The sequence below is a fragment of the Pseudophryne corroboree genome, chromosome 6, assembly GCF_028390025.1.
Source record: "Pseudophryne corroboree isolate aPseCor3 chromosome 6, aPseCor3.hap2, whole genome shotgun sequence".
Lineage (NCBI taxonomy): Eukaryota > Metazoa > Chordata > Amphibia > Anura > Myobatrachidae > Pseudophryne > Pseudophryne corroboree.
The window spans coordinates 687358512-687379686 of record NC_086449.1 but is presented as its reverse complement, the minus strand read 5'-3'; the positions used below and the strand labels follow the sequence as shown (position 1 = coordinate 687379686).

At 40.5% G+C, this 21175-nt stretch overlaps 3 pseudogenes; all 3 read left to right on the top strand.

Annotated features, from left to right (window-relative positions):
* Positions 1 to 227: 227 nt before the first annotated feature.
* LOC134937085 (5S ribosomal RNA) lies at positions 228 to 346 on the top strand (annotated as a pseudogene).
* A 4803-nt stretch (positions 347 to 5149) lies between these two features.
* Positions 5150 to 5268, top strand: LOC134937084 (5S ribosomal RNA; annotated as a pseudogene).
* A 4508-nt stretch (positions 5269 to 9776) lies between these two features.
* On the top strand, positions 9777 to 9895 carry LOC134937083 (5S ribosomal RNA; annotated as a pseudogene).
* The last annotated feature ends 11280 nt before the right edge of the window (positions 9896 to 21175 follow it).

The following is a 21175-nucleotide window of genomic DNA, read 5'->3' as shown; positions in this document are numbered from 1 at the left end:
TATGAAATTGCTCCATTTATATGAAAGAACGTCACACTGAAGAGCGAACAGTATTCCCCATTTTCCACCCCACATATCCTACCCCACTTTCCCTACCACCACCACACACTCATGTTCCCATCCTGCACTATATCACTGTATTGGTAGTCATTGACACTGTTATGGTCAATTAACCACCACTTAGTTCACTGTAGTGGGCAACACAGGCATGGTTAAAAAAGAAAATATTCTACAGTCAAACCACACTGGAAAGGCCCAATCTCGACCGAAATTGGAAGCAAAGCAGTGTTGGGCCTGATCAGTACCAGCAAGGGAGTCCACCTGGGAAGATCAGGTGCTGTAAACTAAACTCGTAATACCGAATATGCTGTCTGTGCATACTAGATAACACAAATAATTAATATATCAATACACATGGAAGCACCATTATGACAAAGCTATACAACAGTGCATGTACAGTATTCACTTTAATACATAAAAGCCCCATTACAACAAATGCTATACAATAGTGCACGTATTCACTTTAATATTTAATATCACTGATATATTAAAAATGTTAATTGTCATGGCACTATCACAATCCTCTTTAAATCTCCATTTTTGTTTATCTTTATATATTTGTATAAATTGTTTTATATTTTTATATATATATATTTCTTTATATATTTATATATTTCTATTTATATTTTTATATAGATATTTTTCCATGTTTGTTTATTTATACACTTATTTTTACATATCTCTACATTCAATTACCAGTATTTACATTTTTCTAAATAGACCTAATACTATATTGGTTCCATATATACATGGTTTTTGACAAAATGTTACTAATATTAATCATAGCGATTGCAATATTAGCACTACTGTATATGAGAATTTACAATGTGTTTTCCTTTTCCCACTAACCACCATGGAAATGGCCCCTGGACATGTGAAAAGGTCCTATATCACGAGTGCCGCAAGCTACTAGAAAATGGCCTCCACTATAAACCATATAGAGAAACCTAATGAAAGATGGCCACCACATAAGGAGACATATACACAGCAGAAGATAAGGTTTTACTTTTACTGAGACCATAAGAGAAGGCATGCACATGCACGGCAACAATCCGGAAGTGGGGCGGAAGTGACGTGCTCCGGACTTCCAATGCACACGGACACCGGAAGTGTGGCGAAAGTGCCACCAATACACAGAAACTGAACTTTTAAAGATGTTCTGTACATTATTTTAAGCTCCAAAACTCTCGTTTTTCATGTGGCTTGCTATAGCATCTGCCCACAGGGAGGAAGTTTTATTTATATTCGAAGTTTATTACATAGTAAAATAGACCTTTATTAAACAGGATATGATGTCATAATTGAGTTAAGAGCAGTGCAGGTATAAATATGAGCCCAGTCCCACTCTACCTTTACTCCTTGATGAAGTCTGTATGATGAAATGCATTGGGCAGCATTTGACTTCTGACTCAGATAAGCACTTTGACTTTTTGCACTTTATGTCATTTTTTTATATATGTGTAATTACCTTGTATCCCATTTTTAGAAAAAGATTGTGAATTCTTAATAAATGTTTTCATTGTTTTAAATATTAGTTATTTATTTATAGACACCAGTGGTCGCTACCCCATCCTTTTCCTTCCTAAATTCAATTAATTTAGGGATTTATCATCCCAGTATTACTTGAGGGATCAGCAGACACCCAATATATTGGGAGTGTCAAAGCAGAACAGCCATATATGTTAGGTTGCAGAGTCCTTATCTTTATTTTCATTTGTGGGACAGTTTTTTTCCAATTTTTTTTGTGATTTTTATTGGTAACAATAATTACTGTAGCCTGGGAAATAATTTAGCATTATAATTATGTTAAGAAATTCAGATTGAACAACAAAGAGAATTGATTGGTGTCAAAAAAATATATAATGAGAAAAAACCTAATAGTGAACCCCTCCCACCTTAGATGATTTGTTCTGGGGAATAGAGAGACTCCTCACTAAAGAAGTAAAAACTTGGTGGGATATAAAGGGCCTAGAGCACTATATATCAGTTGATAGAATACCAAGAGGTCTGAGAATTTCCAAACAACCCACATTTGGCAATCTAAATACAACCTTTTTAGAAAAATGGGATAAAGTGTTGCACAACTGTTCTATTGTTCTGATGAAACTCCTAGTTGAGGAGAAGAAAAAATGTCTATCAGAATTGGAGAACAGTATCAAAAACAAAGAGGCAGAACTGGTACCATTTAAAGGCAAGAAAGTCCTCAACAAAAAACAAGAACGCATTGAAGAAGTGGTCACTAAAGGCAAAGAGAAAAAATGTCTCAGGGACAAATACGATTATGAACAAGGACGAATCAAAAATTGGAGTAGATTTGGAGCAACAGGACAACCAAACGACAGAACAGTTAAATCATATTGGAAAACAGTACACATAAAAGGAAAACCAAGACAGAATTCAGATGTGACAACTAGATCCTCAATCACAAGGACATCAAACAGATTAACAACCCTACAGAGATTGGGATCAAATACCAACCAAGTTTTTTTACCCGAACGATTAGGAACAAGGCCAAAAGAAATAATGAGGAATACACTGAAAGAAGATTACAGATCAGCATCGCCACTAAAAAGATGCTACACAGAAGAAGAGGAAATTGGGGCAGCATCAGGGAGAGAGATCAAGATAAGTACACTAACAACGGATCTAAGAGAAAAAGGGATATTCAATCTATCAAAACATATATTGACGAAACTAGAGGTATCCTTACTCAACAAGGGCCTCACTTTTGCTCCCATGGGAGGTGTTAACAAATTTTAAACATTCATTGACTTAAATAAATTTGTAAGGAAATTAACGCTCAAAAGACATTTTTCTTAGGAAGGAAGATGCCATCATCAGCAATTATGAGAATTAGTCGAAATCAGGTCTGAAACTGGTATAGAAATACTACCCATTAGAATCCAAAGGGAGCAATCTTAAAATCTTTTATGAACTGACTGGACATTTGTGAAACCGAACAGGAGAAAATAAAGGAGAAGAACATCACAAACCGAGAAAGTGAAGCACTTAAAAAACTACAAAATTACAATGGCATATTCATAAAACAAGCTGACAAAGGGGGGGCCTTGTTATAATGGATCGTGACAAATACACCAAAGAAGCCTTAAGATTATTGGGGAACGAAACCTTGTACGAAAAATTAATAGGCGATCTGAAAGATGCATTTGTTAAAGAATTACGAATACTATTATTACATGGTTTATGTACAGACACTATCACTAAAAGTGAATTTCAATATTTAAATAGATTAGACCCCAGTACCACTATATTTTACTTTCTGACAAAAATTCTCAAAAATCAGTCCAACCCACCAGGAAGACCAGTAGTGGCAGATATTGACTGACTTACCTCGAATCTATCTGAATATGCTGATGTTTTTCTAAAAACCTACGTGAAATAATTACCATCTTATTTGAAAGATACCATCTCTGTATTAAACGTATTGAGAGACCTTGAATGGAAAGACACGTACATGTGGGTAATAATAGATGTACAATCATTATACACATGCATAGAACACATCAAGGGGCTCACAGAATGTAGGGAATATTTAGATAAAGATGTCTCATTAACAGCCATTCATAAAGATTTTATTAGCAATATTATGTATTTTAGTCTTCAACACAATTATTTTAAATTCCTGGACCAGTTTTATCTACAACGCTGTGGTACCGCGATGGCTACAATCTTTGCCCCCACTTTCGCAAACCTTTTTATGGGGTGTTGGGAGGATAAACCAGGTTTTTAAAAAAACACATTGCTTTTTATTGACATTATATTGATGATATTTTAATAATTTGGGATGGTACATTTGAGCGTTTTTATAATTTTTTTGACTTTCTTGGTAATAATGAAATGAACCTTGCATTCACATCCAACATAAATAAAGAGTCAATAGAATTTTTAGATCTGGTCCTGACAGGGGAAAACGGATGTATCACAACAAAGAACTTTGTGAAACAAGTAGACACGAACAGCTACCTCCACTATAAAAGCAACCATCTCAAGCATTGGAAATACAACATCCCCTTTTCTCAATTTAATAGAATTAAAAGGAACAGCAGTAACCAGATAGAATGTGACAAACAACTGGAATTATACAGCAAACGATTTAAGGAAAAAGAATACCCAGAGTCAATTCTAGAAGGAGCCATGACTAGAGCCAAAACTTTGGAAAGATCAAAACTGCTGGAATATAAACAAAGAGAAAATAAAAAGATTGTACGGCGTTCATAACAACATACAACTGGCAACAGGCGTCCATTGGCAATTCACTCAATGACCATTGGGGAATTTTACTAATGAACCCGATTCTCAAAGAACTTTTACCTCCACGTCCTGAAATTATTTTCAGAAAATCACGGAATCTGAAGGACATTTTGGCCCTAAGTATGTTAACTAATGCACAAGAGGATAGTCGTTTACTACCTAAATGCACAGGATCACACAAATGTGGCAGATGCAACATATGCAAGTTCCTACATCTGGTTAGGAAGACCTTCACGGACTCAGAAAAAAAGGAGTATAAAATTAAAGATTTTATCAATTGTAACACCCAATCTGTCATATATTTGTTGGTATGCGACTGTGGAAAGCAATATGTCGGAAAAATGAAAAGACCATTGAAAATGAGGATACAAGAACATATCCGAAACATAAAGAACAAAGTGGAATCTCATGCTGTCTCAAAACATTTTAACATAACACACAAGTCTAATCCGAAATCACTAACTTTTAAAGCCATCAAATTGGTCAAACTTGGAGAAAGAGGAGGCGACTTAGCCAATAAACTTTCATGAAGAGAGATGTTCTGGATATTCCAGTTATGTACTCTACACCCGATGGGGTTTAATGAGAACTATGAAATTGCTCCATTTTTATGAAAGAACGTCACACTGAAGAGCGAACAGTATTCCCCATTTTCCACCCCACATATCCTACCCCACTTTCCCTACCACCACCACACACTCATGTTCCCATCCTGCACTATATGACTGTATTGGTAGTCATTGACACTGTTATGGTCAATTAACCACCACTTAGTTCACTGTAGTGGACAACACAGGCATGGTTAAAAAAGAAAATATTCTACAGTCAAACCACACTGGAAAGGCCCAATCTCGACCGAAATTGGAAGCAAAGCAGTGTTGGGCCTGATCAGTACCAGCAAGGGAGTCCACCTGGGAAGATCAGGTGCTGTAAACTAAACTTGTAATACCGAATATGCTGTCTGTGCATACTAGACAACACAAATAATTAATATATCAATACACATAGAAGCACCATTATGACAAAGCTATACAACAGTGCACGTATTCACTTTAATACATAAAAGCCCCATTACAACAAATGCTATACAATAGTGCACGTATTCACTTTAATATTTAATATCACTGATATATTAAAAATGTTAATTGTCATGGCACTATCACAATCCTCTTTAAATCTCCATTTTTGTTTATCTTTATATATTTGTATTCATTTTTATATATATATTTCTTTATATATTTATATATTTATATTTATATTTTTATATAGATATTTTTCCATGCATGTTTATTTATACACTTATTTTTACATAACTCTACATTCAATTACCAGTATTTACATTTTTCTAAATAGACCTAATACTATATTGGTTCCATATATACATGGTTTTTGACAAAATGTTACTAATATTAATCATAGCGATTGCAATATTAGCACTACTGTATATGAGAATTTACAATGTGTTTTCCTTTTCCCACTAACCACCATGGAAATGACCCCTGGACATGTGAAAAGGTCCTATATCATGAGTGCCACAAGCTACTAGAAAATGGCCTCCACCATAAACCATATAGAGAAACCTAATGAAAGATGGCCGCCACATCAGGAGACATATACACAGCAGAAGCTAAGGCTCTACTTTGACTGAGACCATAAGAGAAGGCATGCACATGCACGGAAACGATTCGGAAGTGGGGCAGAAGTGACGTGCTCCGGACTTTCAATGCACCCGGACACCGGAAGTGTGGCGAAAGTGCCACCAATACACAGAAACTGAACTTTTAAAGATGTTCTGCACATTATTTTAAGCTCCAAAACTATCATTTTTCATGTGGTTTGCTATAGCATCTGCCCACAGGGAGGAAGTTATATTTATATTTGAAGTTTATTACATAGTAAAACACTAGTGGTCGCTACCCCATCCTTTTCCTTCCTAAATTCAATTAATTTAGGGATTTATCATCCCAGTATTACTTGAGGGATCAGCAGACACCCAATATATCGGGAGTGTCAAAGCAAAACAGCCATATATGTTCGGTTGCAGAGTCTTTATCTTTATTTTCATTTGTGGGACAGTTTTTTCCATTTTTTTTTGTGATTTTTATTGGTAACAATAATTACTGTAGCCTGGGAAATAATTTAGCATTATAATTATGTTAAGAAATTCAGATTGAACAACAAAGAGAATTGATTGGTGTCAAAAAAATTTATAATGAGAAAAAACCTAATAGTGAACCCCTCCCACCTTGCAACTTAGATGATTTGTTCTGGGGAATAGAGAGACTCCGCACTAAAGAAGTAAAAACTTGGTGGGATATAAAGGGCCTAGAACACTATATATCAGTTGATAGAATACCAAGAGGTCTGAGAATTTCCAAACAACCCACATTTGGCAATCTAAATACAACCTTTTTAGAAAAATGGGAAAAAGTGTTGCACAACTGTTCTATTGATCTGATGAAACTCCTAGTTGAGGAGAAGAAAAAATGTCTATCAGAATTGGAGAACAGTATCAAAAACAAAGAGGCAGAACTGGAACCATTTAAAGGCAAGAAAGTCCTCAACAAAAAACAAGAACGCATTGAAGAAGAGGTCACTAAAGGCAAAGAGAAAAAATGTCTCAGGGACAAATACGATTATGAACAAGGACGAATCAAAAATTGGAGTAGATTTGGAGCAACAGGACAACCAAACGACAGAACAGTTAAATCATATTGGAAAACAGTACCCATAAAAGGAAAACCAAGACAGAATTCAGATGTGACAACTCCATCCTCAATCACAAGGACATCAAACAGATTAACAACCCTACAGAGATTGGGATCAAATACCAACCAAGTTTTTTTACCCCAACGGTTAGGAACAAGGCCAAAAGAAATAATGAGGTACACACTGAAAGAAGATTACAGACCAGCATCGCCACTAAAAAGATGCTACACAGAAGAAGAGGAAATTGGGGCAGCAGGAGGGAGAGAGATCAAGATAAGTACACTAACAACGGATCTAAGAGAAAAAGGGATATTCAATCTATCAAAACATATATTGACGAAACCAGAGTTATCCTTACTCAACAAGGGCCTCACTTTTGCTCCCTTGGGAGGTGTTAATGAATTTTAAACATTCATTGACTTAAATAAATTTGTAAGGAAATTAACGCTCAAAAGACATTTTTTTAGGAAGGAAGATGCCATCATCAGCAATTATGATAATCAGTCGAAATCAGGTCTGAAACTGGTATCGAAATACTACCCGTTAGAATCTAAAGGGAGCAATCTTAAAATCTTTAATGAACTGACTGGACATTTGTGAAACCGAACAGGAGAAAATAAAGGAGCAGAACATCACAAACCGAGAAAGTGAAGCACTTAAAAAACTACAAAAGTACAATGGCATATTCATAAAACAAGCTGACAAAGGGGGGGCCTTGTCATAATGGATCGCGACAAATACACCAAAGAAGCCTTAAGATTATTGGGGAATGAAACCTTGTACGAAAAATTAATAGGCGATCTGAAAGATGCATTTGTTGAAGAATTACGAATACTATTATTACACGGTTTATGTACAGACACTATCACTAAAAGTAAATTTCAATATTTAAATAGATTAGACCCCAGTACCCCTATATTTTACTTTCTGCCAAAAATTCTCAAAAATCAGTCCAACCCACCAGGAAGACCAATAGTGGCAGATATTGACTGACTTACCTCGAATCTATCTGAATATGCTGATGTTTTTCTAAAAACCTACGTGAAATAATTACCATCTTATTTAAAAGATACCATCTCTGTATTAAACGTATTGAGAGACCTTGAATGGAAAGACACGTACATGTGGGTAATAATAGATGTACAATCATTATACACTTGCATAGAACACATCAAGGGGGTCACAGCATGTAGGGAATTTTTAGATAAAGATGTCTCATTAACAGCCATTCATAAAGATTTTATTAGCAATATTATATATTTTAGTCTTCAACACAATTATTTTAAATTCCTGGACCAGTTTTATCTACAATGCTGTGGTACCGCAATAGCTACAATCTTTGCCCCCACTTTCGCAAACCTTTTTATGGGGTGTTGGGAGGAAAAAGTCACATATAATAACCAGGTTTTTAAAAAAACACATTGCTTTTTATTGACATTATATTGATGATATTTTAATAATTTGGGATGGTACAGTTGAGCGTTTTTATTATTTTTTTTACTTTCTTGGTAACAATGAAATGAACCTTGCATTCACATCCAACATAAATAAAGAGTCAATAGAATTTTTAGATCTGGTCCTGACAGGGGAAAACGGATGTATCACAACAAAGAACTTTGTGAAACAAGTAGACACGAACAGCTACCTCCACTATAAAAGCAACCATCTCAAGCATTGGAAATACAACATCCCCTTTTCTCAATTTAATAGAATTAAAAGGAACTGCAGTAACCAGATAGAATGTGACAAACAACTGGAATTATACAGCAAATGATTTAAGGAAAAAGAATACCCAGAGTCAATTCTAGAAGGAGCCATGACTAGAGCCGAAAACTTTGGAAAAATCAAAACTGCTGGAATATAAACAAAGAGAAAATAAAAAGATTGTACGGTGTTCATTACAACATACAACTGGCAAGAGGCGTCCTTTGGCAATTCACTCAATGACCATTGGGGAATTTTACTAATGAACCCGATTCTCAAAGAACTTTTACCTCCACGCCCTGAAATTATTTTCAGAAAATCACGGAATCTGAAGGACATTTTGGCCCCAAGTATGTTAACTAATGCACAAGAGGAGAGTCGTTTACTACCTAAATGCACAGGATCACACAAATGTGGCAGATGCAACATATGCAAGTTCCTACATATGATTAGGAAGACCTTCACGGACTCAGAAAAAAAGGAGTATAAAATTAAAGACTTTATCAATTGTAACACCCAATCTGTCATATATTTGTTGGTATGCGACTGTGGAAAGCAATATTTCGGAAAAATGAAAAGACCATTGAAAATGAGGATACAAGAACATATCCGAAACATGAAGAACAAGGTGGAATCTCATGCTGTCTCAAAACATTTTAACATAACACACAAGTCTAATCCGGAATCACTAACTTTTAAAGCCATCAAATTGGTCAAACTGGGAGAAAGAGGAGGCAACTTAGCCAATAAACTTTCACAAAGAGAGATGTTCTGGATATTCCAGTTATGGACTCTACACCCGATGGGGTTTAATGAGAACTATGAAATTGCTCCATTTTATGAAAGAACATCACACTGAAGAGCGAACAGTATTCCCCATTTTCCACCCCACATATCCTACCCCACTTTCCCTACCACCACCACCACCACACACTCATGTTCCCATCCTGCACTATATCACTGTTATGGTCAATTAACCACCACTTAGTTCACTGTAGTGGGCAACACAGGCATGGTTAAAAAAGAAAATATTCTACAGTCAAACCACACTGGAAAGGCCCAATCTCGACCGAAATTGGAAGCAAAGCAGTGTTGGGCCTGATCAGTACCAGCAAGGGAGTCCACCTGGGAAGATCAGGTGCTGTAAACTAAACTCGTAATACCGAATATGCTGTCTGTGCATACTAGATAACACAAATAATTAATATATCAATACACATAGAAGCACCATTATGACAAAGCTATACAACAGTGCATGTATTCACTTTAATACATAAAAGCCCCATTACAACAAATGCTATACAATAGTGCACGTATTCACTTTAATATTTAATATCACTGATATATTAAAAATGTTAATTGTCATGGCACTATCACAATCCTCTTTAAATCTCCATTTTTGTTTATCTTTATATATTTGTATAATTTGTTTTATATTTTTTATTTATATTTCTTTATATATTTATATATTTATATTTATTTTTTTATATAGATAACTTTCCATGCATGTTTATTTATACACTTATTTTTACATATCTCTACATTCAATTACCAGTATTTAAATTTTTCTAAATAGACCTAATACTATATTGGTTCCATATATACATGGTTTTTGACAAAATGTTACTAATATTAATCATAGCGATTGCAATATTAGCACTACTGTATATGAGAATTTACAATGTGTTTTCCTTTTCTCACTAACCACCATGGAAATGGCCCCTGGACATGTGAAAAGGTCCTATATCATGAGTGCCACAAGCTACTAGAAAATGGCCTCCACCATATACCATATAGAGAAACCTAATGAAAGATGGCCACCACATCAGGAGACATATACACAGCAGAAGCTAAGGCTCTACTTTGACTGAGACCATAAGAGAAGGCATGCACATGCACGGCAACAATCCGGAAGTGGGGCGGAAGTGACGTGCTCCGGACTTCCAATGCACACGGACACCGGAAGTGTGGCGAAAGTGCCACCAATACACAGAAACTGAACTTTTAAAGATGTTCTGTACATTATTTTAAGCTCCAAAACTCTCGTTTTTCATGTGGCTTGCTATAGCATCTGCCCACAGGGAGGAAGTTTTATTTATATTCGAAGTTTATTACATAGTAAAATAGACCTTTATTAAAAAGGATATGATGTCATAATTGAGTTAAGAGCAGTGCAGGTATAAATATGAGCCCAGTCCCACTCTGCCTTTACTCCTTGATGAAGTCTGTATGATGAAATGCATTGGGCAGCATTTGACCTCTGACTCAGATAAGCACTTTGACTTTTTGCACTTTATGTCATTTTTTATATATGTGTAATTACCTTGTATCCCATTTTTAGAAAAAGATTGTGAATTCTTAATAAATGTTTTAATTGTTTTAAATATTAGTTATTTATTTATTTGTAGACACCAGTGGTCGCTACCCCATCCTTTTCCTTCCTAAATTCAATTAATTTAGGGATTTATCATCCCAGTATTACTTGAGGGATCAGCAGACACCCTATATATCGGGAGTGTCAAAGCAGAACAGCCATATATGTTGGGTTGCAGAGTCTTTATCTTTATTTTCATTTGTGGGACAGTTTTTTCCCAATTTTTTTTGTGATTTTTATTGGTAACAATAATTACTGTAGCCTGGGAAATAATTTAGCATTATAATTATGTTAAGAAATTCAGATTGAACAACAAAGAGAATTGATTGGTGTCAAAAAAATATATAATGAGAAAAAACCTAATAGTGAACCCCTCCCACCTTGCGACTTAGATGATTTGTTCTGGGGAATAGAGAGACTCCTCACTAAAGAAGTAAAAACTTGGTGGGATATAAATGGCCTAGAACACTATATATCAGTTGATAGAATACCAAGAGGTCTGAGAATTTCCAAACAACCCACATTTGGCAATCTAAATACAACCTTTTTAGAAAAATGGGATAAAGTGTTACACAACTGTTCTATTGATCTGATGAAACTCCTAGTTGAGGAGAAGAAAAAATGTCTATCAGAATTGGAGAACAGTATCAAAAACAAAGAGGCAGAACTGGAACCATTTAAAGGCAAGAAAGTCCTCAACAAAAAACAAGAACGCATTGAAGAAGAGGTCACTAAAGGCAAAAAGAAAAAATTTCTCAGGGACAAATACGATTATGAACAAGGACGAATCAAAAATTGGAGTAGATTTGGAGCAACAGGACAACCAAACGACAGAACAGTTAAATCATATTGGAAAACAGTACCCATAAAAGGAAAACCAAGACAGCATTCAAATGTGACAACTCCATCCTCAATCACAAGGACATCAAACAGATTAACAACCCTACAGAGATTGGGATCAAATACCGACCAAGTTTTTTTACCCCAACGATTAGGAACAAGGCCAAAAGAAATAATGAGGAACACACTGAAAGAAGATTACAGACCGGCATCGCCACTAAAAAGATGCTACACAGAAGAAGAGGAAATTGGGGCAGCAGGAGGGAGAGAGATCAAGATAAGTACACTAACAACGGATCTAAGAGAAAAAGGGATATTCAATCTATCAAAACATATATTGACAAAACCAGAGGTATCCTTACTCAACAAGGGCCTCACTTTTGCTCCCATGGGAGGTGTTAACAAATTTGAAACATTCATTGACTTAAATAAATTTGTAAGGAAATTAACGCTCAAAAGACATTTTCTTAGGAAGGAAGAGTTAGGCGCCGGGGTCCGCTCGTCTGCGCGGCCCGGCGCAGAGCAACCAGGGACGCCGTGCGCGTACAGCCGCCGGCTCCCTGGCAACGGTAGACACCGGGCGCGCTGAGCCGCACGGACCCTAGCAACGGGGACGCCACTGGCGGACCGCGTTCCCCGTTGCTGGGTCCATTTGAATTTATAGTGCACCTGTTCTCTGGCCGTGCAGCAAGGCAGCTGCACGGCATTTATGCTAATCAGCTCTGTCAGCAGCTGATTGGAGGACTCCTGTTTAAATACACTCTCAGGGCTTCTCACAGACGCCGGTAATAGCTTCCTGCATGCTGTCTTTGTTTGCTGAGAGTCTGTTTCCAGTCCTGCTGTATCCGGTCGTTCCAGTCTTCTGAAGTCCTGTACTCGGGAGTTGTCATCTCGTCCCTGGAGTCCTGACTGATCACCGTTTAACATCCAGTGGTGTTCGTGAGTCGCGGCTTTGCCGTGTGTAGCGGCTTGGCCGCTTTACCCTTTATTATTTGTATTTGGAGCATTTTGCGGAGGGTTCCGCTTCCACAGGTCCACTCTGGTATCCGGCGGTGCTGGGTAGGAGTATTGGACAAGTGGATTTTGGTTGTTTTTTTTCCTGGCGGTTTTTCCGCACATACTTTAGGTTTTGTTAGTTAGCTCGTAGCCCCTGGCCTGTTTGTTAGTTAGAGCTCCTCTTGTTATCATCCTGCCTCGGATTTCCCTTTGTCTCTCATTAAGACCGGGGAGCACCGGAGTTGGGCAGATATAATCCGCCCTTCGAACGTGGCTGCCAAGGGCTCAAGAAACCATAGTCTCGCAAGGGATTTCCGATAGCACGGGTGAGACAACAGAGTTAGAGCGCCAGGGGCTATTATTCTTTCCTGCTCCCGTTACCAGCATTCCATTCCAGTGCTCCGGTCATTGTCATAAGATCTCCTCTGGCCAGGAGTGCTGGAATCATAACATTATTACCGGCCAATACCAAAACTTAAAATTAAACGGGGTTAATTTTTTCTCATTCAGTTTTGTGAGAGTTTATCGGCCTCATGAATCCAACAGGTTTAGGGCCAAATCCTGGTCAGCTCTTAGTCAGCCAGATTCAAGAACTTACTCAGATGGTTCAGGATCTTTCTTTTTGGGTGAAGTCGCAGGAAGATCTTTTGCGAGCTTCCCCGAGGGTAATCCCTGAACCAAAGATGCATTTGCCTGACCATTTTTCTGGTGATAGGAAAGAGTTTTTTAATTTTAAAGAATCCTGTAAACTTTATTTTCATTTAAGACCGATTTCCTCGGGTACTGAATCTCAGCGGGTCGGGATTATTATTTCTTTGCTCCAGGGGGATCCTCAGACCTGGGCATTTGGTTTAAAAGCAGAGGATCTGGCATTGTTGTCAGTGGACGTTTTTTTGGGGTCTTTAGGGCTCTTGTATGATGACCCTGAGGCATCCGCTGAAAGTCAGTTGCGCGCTCTCAGACAGGGTAGAAATCCTGCAGAGGTTTATTGTACGGAGTTTCGCCGTTGGTCGAACGACTGTGGCTGGAATGACCCAGCCCTGCGCAGTCAGTTTCGCCTCGGCTTATCAGAGTCTATAAAAGACAGTCTCCTTCAGTACCCCGCTCCTGAGACTCTCGATAAACTCATGGAGCTTTCTATTAAGATTGATCGTCGTCTCAGAGAGCGGAGGGCTGAAAAAGGAGCACCTGTAAGGTCAAGTCCATGTGTATATTTTATTCCTGAGGACGTAGAGGAACCCATGCAGATGGGTCTCTCCCGGCTGTCTCCTGAAGAAAGAGCCAGAAGGCAAAATTCTGGTCTTTGTCTGTACTGTGGGGGTAAGGGACATTTTGCTCGTAATTGTCCGAACAAGTCGGGAAACGCCTTGACCAGGTGAATTGTGAGGGGGTTCACCTAGGTCTGCAGCTTATCTCCTCGAATAACTCCCTTTTAGTCCCAGCTAAGGTTTCCTTTGGCAGCCTCAGTTCTTCGGTGTCGGCTTTTGTTGACAGTGGAGCTGCAGGAAACTTTATGGATTTAACTTGGGCTAAGGCCTTAGGCATTCCTCAGTTACCTTTGGGTAGGTGTGTCACCATGCATGGCTTAGATGGGAGTCCACTGTCCAATGGGGTTATTTCCCTCTGTACACCCCCTGTATTAATTACAGTAGGAGCTCTACATTCTGAAAAAATCGAGTTCTTCCTTACTCATTGCCCAGCAGTTCCAGTAGTTCTGGGTCACCCTTGGCTGGCCTTTCATAATTCCACCATTGATTGGCGGTCGGGGGAGATTTCACAATGGGGTACCTTTTGTGATAAGGAATGTATTACGTTTCCAGTCAGAATAGCAGCTGCCATTCCTGAACTCATTCCTGTGGAATACCAGGAGTTTGCTGATGTGTTCTCCAAGGGCAATGCGGACATTCTGCCTCCCCATCGGCCTTATGATTGTGCTATTGAGCTAATTCCTGGTGCCGCATTGCCAAAGGGAAGGTTATATGCTTTATCCGGGCCAGAAAATGCGGCCATGAATGATTATGTTAAGGAGAGCATAGGGAAAGGATTTATTAGACCATCAAAATCTCCTTTAAGTGCAGGCTTCTTCTTTGTGGAGAAAAAGGATGGCTCGCTTAGACCTTGCATTGACTTTAGAGCCCTGAATAAGATCTCAGTTAAAAATACTTATCCTTTGCCGCTGATTTCTGTCCTCTTTGATCAGTTACGTTCGGCTGTGATTTTTTCTAAAATTGACCTAAGAGGAGCGTACAACCTCATCCGAATCAAATCTGGAGATGAGTGGAAGACGGCCTTCAGTACTCAGTCGGGTCACTACGAGTACCTGGTGATGCCGTTCGGCTTGTCTAACGCTGCAGCAGTTTTTCAGGACCTCATTAACGATGTGCTCCGTGACTTCCTAGGGAAATTCGTGGTCGTTTACTTAGACGACATCCTGATTTATTCTGAATCAATGGAACAACATGTTACCCAGGTGCGTCAGGTTCTTCAAAAGTTACGTGAGAATCATTTATATGCCAAGCTGGAGAAATGTGAGTTTCATGTCACGGAGGTATCTTTTTTAGGGTACATTATTTCCCCTTGGGGATTTTTCATGGAACCTAAGAAGCTCCAGGCCATCCTTAGTTGGGCGCAACCCACCAATTTAAAAGCAATTCAGCGCTTTTTAGGGTTTGCGAATTATTATAGGAGGTTCATTCATTCTTTTTCTGACCTGGTTGCTCCCATTGTAGCTCTGACAAAGAAAGGAGCAGATCCTACCAACTGGTCACGTGAAGCTGAGTTGTCCTTTCGGGCCTTGAAACAAGCCTTTGTCTCGGCTCCAGTCCTCAGACATCCCAATCCGGAATTGCCCTTTGTTGTGGAGGTTGATGCCTCGGAGGTTGGAGTGGGGGCTATCCTATCTCAAAAGGATCCGGAGTCTCTGGAACTACATCCTTGTGCCTTTATGTCCAGGAAATTCTCCTCCGCTGAATCCAACTATGACGTTGGTAATCGGGAGTTACTGGCAATAAAGTGGGCTTTCGAGGAGTGGAGGCATTGGCTGGAGGGAGCAAAACATACTATTTCAGTATTGACTGACCATAAAAACCTGCAATACATCGAATCAGCTAAGCGGCTGAATGCCCGGCAGGCTCGTTGGGCTTTATTTTTTACTCTTTTCAAATTTATAATCACTTTCAGGCCTGGTTCCAAGAATACCAAGGCTGATGCCCTGTCACGCAGCTTTCTTCCGGTTCACAATAACAGTCCTGTTACTCCCATACTTCCATCTTCAGTCATTTGGGCAGGCCTCACACAAGATTTATTTACCCAGTTAAAACAGCTTCAACACCAAGCTCCTGGTAATACTCCTGCTGGTCGTCTTTACGTCCCTGAGTTTTTGAGAGCTACTGTTTTGACTGAATTCCATGATAACAAAGTTTCCGGGCATCCGGGGATCTCTAAGACTTTGGAGTTAATCTCCCGCTCAGTATGGTGGCCTGGTCTTTCTAAAGACGTTAAGGAGTTTGTTTTTTCATGTCAGGTTTGTGCACAGCATAAGGTTCCCCGTTCCTTGCCTATCGGGCAACTTATGCCCTTAAATGTCCCTCTTAGGCCATGGTCTCATATTTCCATGGATTTTGTGGTAGACCTTCCCCTTTCAGCCGGATTCCGAGTCATATGGGTGGTAGTGGACCGTTTTAGCAAGATGGCTCATTTCATTGCTCTTCCCCGACTGCCATCTGCCCAAGGATTGGCAGTTTTGTTTCTCCGCCATGTTTTCAGACTTCATGGGTTGCCCACTGATATTGTTTCTGATCGGGGTCCACAATTCATCGCACAATTCTGGAAGTGTTTTTGTGCTTCATTAAAGATGAAATTGTCGTTAACATCCGGTTACCACCCACAATCCAACGGGCAAACCGAGCGAGTTAACCAATCATTGAAACAGTATTTGCGTTTGTATTCAGCCAAACTCCAGAATGATTGGTCCGAGTTTCTTCCGTTGGCGGAGTTTGCTTACAATAATTCTTGTCATTCCTCCACTAATGTGTCTCCATTCTTTTCAGTTTTTGGTTTTCACCCCAGAGCTAATTCTTTTTTTCATCATTCCTCAGTTTCCTCGCTAACCTTAACCTCCCATCTCAGAGCCATTTGGAAAAAAGTGCACCTTGCTTTCAGAAAAGCGGCCTTTCGAGAGAAAAATTTTTCTGACAGGCTCCGACGTCCTTGCACTTTTAAGGTGGGAGATAGGGTATGGTTGTCGACTCGTAACATCAGGCTTCGACAATCCTCGGCTAGATTGGGACCCAAATTTATTGGACCATTTCTTATTATTAAAAATGTCAATCCAGTTGCTTTCCGGTTACGTTTACCAAGATCTCTCAGGATTGGAAATACGTTTCATTGCTCCCTGTTGAAACCATACGTTTCTTCCAGTAGATTTCCTCGGAGGATCTCTGTTAGGGTCTCCTGCCCTGTGCTGCCACGTCGTCATGGCAACCGGGAGACAAGTGCTAGTGGAGTAACCTGAGCGCAGCTGATACTCCGGTTCGGGTCTTTTGCTGTGCAGTGGTTATAGGCTCTGTGCACGGCAGGGGATCCGGTGCTGGTTTTTGTGCTCACAGTCTGTGAGGTCTGAGTGGGGCGTGGACAGCACCTGCTTTATAAGGCCTCTTTTCAGGGTAAGCAGATGCTGCTGAATCTCTGTTGGTTAGTCAGTTCATGAAAGTTAGCCAGTACTGTGTAGCTTTGTATTTGTTTGTTGCTTACTGCAAATAGGCCTGGGGATTTGGTATTACACTCTGCCAATCCAGACCTAGCAGTAAGACTGGAGTCAGTCGTTTAGCTTGCTGGGGTTCTGTTATTACTCTGTGAACTTAGCAAGTTTGCGGCTGTATTCTAACACTTGCCTGTCTAATCCTGTCTCACTGTGCTAGGTGTCAGGGGTCAGTTTAGTGGCAGTAAGCTTAAACCTGTGCACTGCAAGTGAGAATCAGGATTGTGGAGGCTCTCCTTGTGTCTATCATTCCATCTCTGACCAAGGAGTTTACTGCCACACCCGTTGGTAACCCTTTAGGGTTTTGCTGTTGCCCTTAGCAACAGCATTTCGGGTTCTCTACGTATTAAAACACAACATCTTGCTTTTTACATCTGAGCAGTTCTAATACAAGGGAGATACCCAGTTCCTTAGCCTCTGGGCTTCTCTGTTCACTGTGTGTGTATTTTGTTACCCTATCACCTTCTGTGTACGTTATGTCATATTCCCCAGTTTGTCTGTGAGTCCATTTGTTTTGCATAACAGTTCAAACACCAGTACATTCCTGCAGACACTGGAGTGCATAACAGTTCTGACACTAGTACTTTCCTGCAGGCACTGGTGTGCATAACATATTCAGCAGCCTAATACTCCTGTTGAAATCTTGTGGGAATATGGAGCATACCCCTCAAAATACGTTGCAACAGGTGGTCGATCAGGTGCAGGTCCTGACTCGGCAATTTAATGATTTGTCCATTAAAATGCACACCTCCCAGGCTGCTGGCGGAGCTCCCGCAGCAGCAGCACCTGCAGGGGTTAAGGAGCCGAAAGTAAATCTCCCGGATCGTTTTTCTGGAGATCGCTCGCAGTTCTTTTGTTTCAAGGAGAGATGCAAGCTATACTTCCGGCTTAGGCCTCAGTCTTCTGGGTCGGAGATTCAGCGGGTGGGCATAGTGATTTCCTTGCTACAAGGAGACCCACAGGTCTGGGCATATGGGTTGCAGCCTGACTGTCCGTCGCTTAAAAGTGTTGATGCTTTTTTTACGGCACTGGGCATGTTGTATGATGACCCTGACAAGACGGCCTCAGCCGAGGCTCAGATTTCGATCCTTAAGCAAGGGCGAAGGCCAGTTGAGGTTTACTGTACGGAGTTTCGGAGGTTGGCCCATGATACCCAGTGGAATGACCCAGCCCTGAGACACCAGTACCGAAGAGGTCTTTCTAACCAGATAAAGGACCAACTGTACAATATCCCTTGTCTGATAGCTTGGATCAGCTCATGCAGTTATCCATCCGGGTGGATAGACGGCTGAGAGAGCGTAGGCTTGAAAGGGAGACTGAGATTTCCTTCCTTCCCAAGGGAACCTCAGACTCTGAGGAATTTTCTGAGGAGCCTATGCAGATTGGGGCTACCCGCCTCTCCTCGCGTGAGAAGACGCGGAGGAGACAGCAGGGGTTGTGTTTGTACTGTGGGAATAAAGGTCATGTGGTAGTATCATGCCCAGAAAAGCCGGAAAACTTCAGGGCCTGAGGGTGATGGGAAATATCCTGTCAGGCCAGAAGTCAGAATTTCCCAAGAAGACTTTTATCATTCCGGTGACCTTGAAGATCCTCGGTCAAACTGTCAAGACTGAGGCCTTTGTGGACAGTGGGGCCGACGGGGTTTTTATGGACCGCCAATTCGCCCTAAAACACTCTGTTCCCTTAGTACCCTTGGCATCGGAAATTGAGATTTGTGGGTTAAACGGGGAACCATTATCCCAAGGTAAAATTACCTCTTGCACTAGCCAGATTTCTTTGTTTAATGGAGCCACACACTCTGAAAAATTGTCCTTTTATGTTACTGTCTGTACTTTTGCCCCATTGGTGTTGGGGTTACCCTGGTTAAGGGCCCACAATCCTCAATTTGACTGGGTCTCTGGGGAGATTCTTAGTTGGGGTACTGATTGTTTCAGGAGTTGCTTGAGCCTTCCAGTCAGGCTCTCGCAGCTAAGTTTGCCAGGATTGCCAGGGTGTTATGCAGATTTTGCGGACGTGTTCTCCAAAAAAGTTGCAGAGGTACTACCTCCCCATCGCCCCTATGACTGTGCCATTGATTTGTTGCCAAATGCTAAGCTTCCCAAGAGCAGGTTGTACTCCCTGTCACGTCCTGAGACTCAGGCTATGGCAGAGTACATTCAGGAGAACTTGGCTAAGGGATTTATCAGACCTTCACAGTCTCCAGTTGGGTCGGGGTTCTTCTTCGTGGGTAAAAAGGACGGTTCGTTGCGACCCTGCATCGACTTCAGGGAATTGAACCGTATCACGATTAAAAACTCATACCCACTGCCTCTCATTTCGGTCTTGTTTGACCAGCTTCGTACTGCCACCCTTTTTTCTAAGATTGACCTACGCGGTGCATACAATCTAATCCGAATAAGAGAGGGGGATGAATGGAAGACTGCCTTTAATACCCACTCAGGGCATTATGAATATTTGGTGATGCCTTTTGGGCTCTGTAATGCCCCGGCAGTCTTCCAGGATTTCATGAATGATGTGCTCAGGGAATATTTGGATAGATTCTTAGTTGTATACTTAGATGACATCCTAATCTTCTCCCATTCCCTGGAGGAACATCGGAAGCATGTACGCTTAGTCCTCCAGAAACTCAGAGACCACCGGCTTGGGGCGAAGCTGGAGAAGTGCGAATTTGAAGTTCAGCAAATCGCATTTCAAGGATATATTATCTCCCCAGAAGGTTTCCAAATGGAGGGTTCCAAGGTACAGGCAGTCCTGGATTGGGTGCGGCCCACTAGTTTGAAGGCGCTTCAGCGTTTCCTGGGCTTTGCGAATTTTTATAGACGATTTATCGCTGGATTTTCGTCTATAGTGGCGCCCTTGGTGGCACTCACTAAGAAAGGGGCGGATGTTGCTCACTGGTCTTGTGAGGCTAAAGCGGCTTTTGCCCGTCTCAAAAGGGCATTTGTTTCGGCCAAGGTGCTGCGACACCCAGATCCAGAGCGTCCTTTTGTGGTGGAGGTGGATGCCTCTGAGATGGGTATTGGGGCAGTGCTTTCTCAGATGGGAGTGTCTGATAATCGCCTTCATCCCTGTGCTTACTTTTCCCGTAAATTTTCGCCTGCCGAGATGAATTATGACGTGGGTAACCGGGAATTGTTGGCTATTAAGGATGCACTCGAGGAGTGGAGACACTGGCTTGAGGGGGCTAAGTTTGTGGTCTCAATTCTCACTGACCATAAGAATCTGGCATATTTAGAGTCAGCGAAGCGTCTCAATGCCAGGCAGGCACGATGGGCTTTGTTTTTTGCTCGCTTTAATTTTTTGATAACATATCGCCCTGGGTCAAAAAACATCAAGGCTGATGCGCTCTCGCGGAGTTTTGCTCCAATCCAGGAGACCACCGAGGAGCCGTTGCCCATTGTTTCCCCATCATGTATTAAAGTGGGCATTACCCAGGACCTCTTATCATTAGTCCTTAGAGC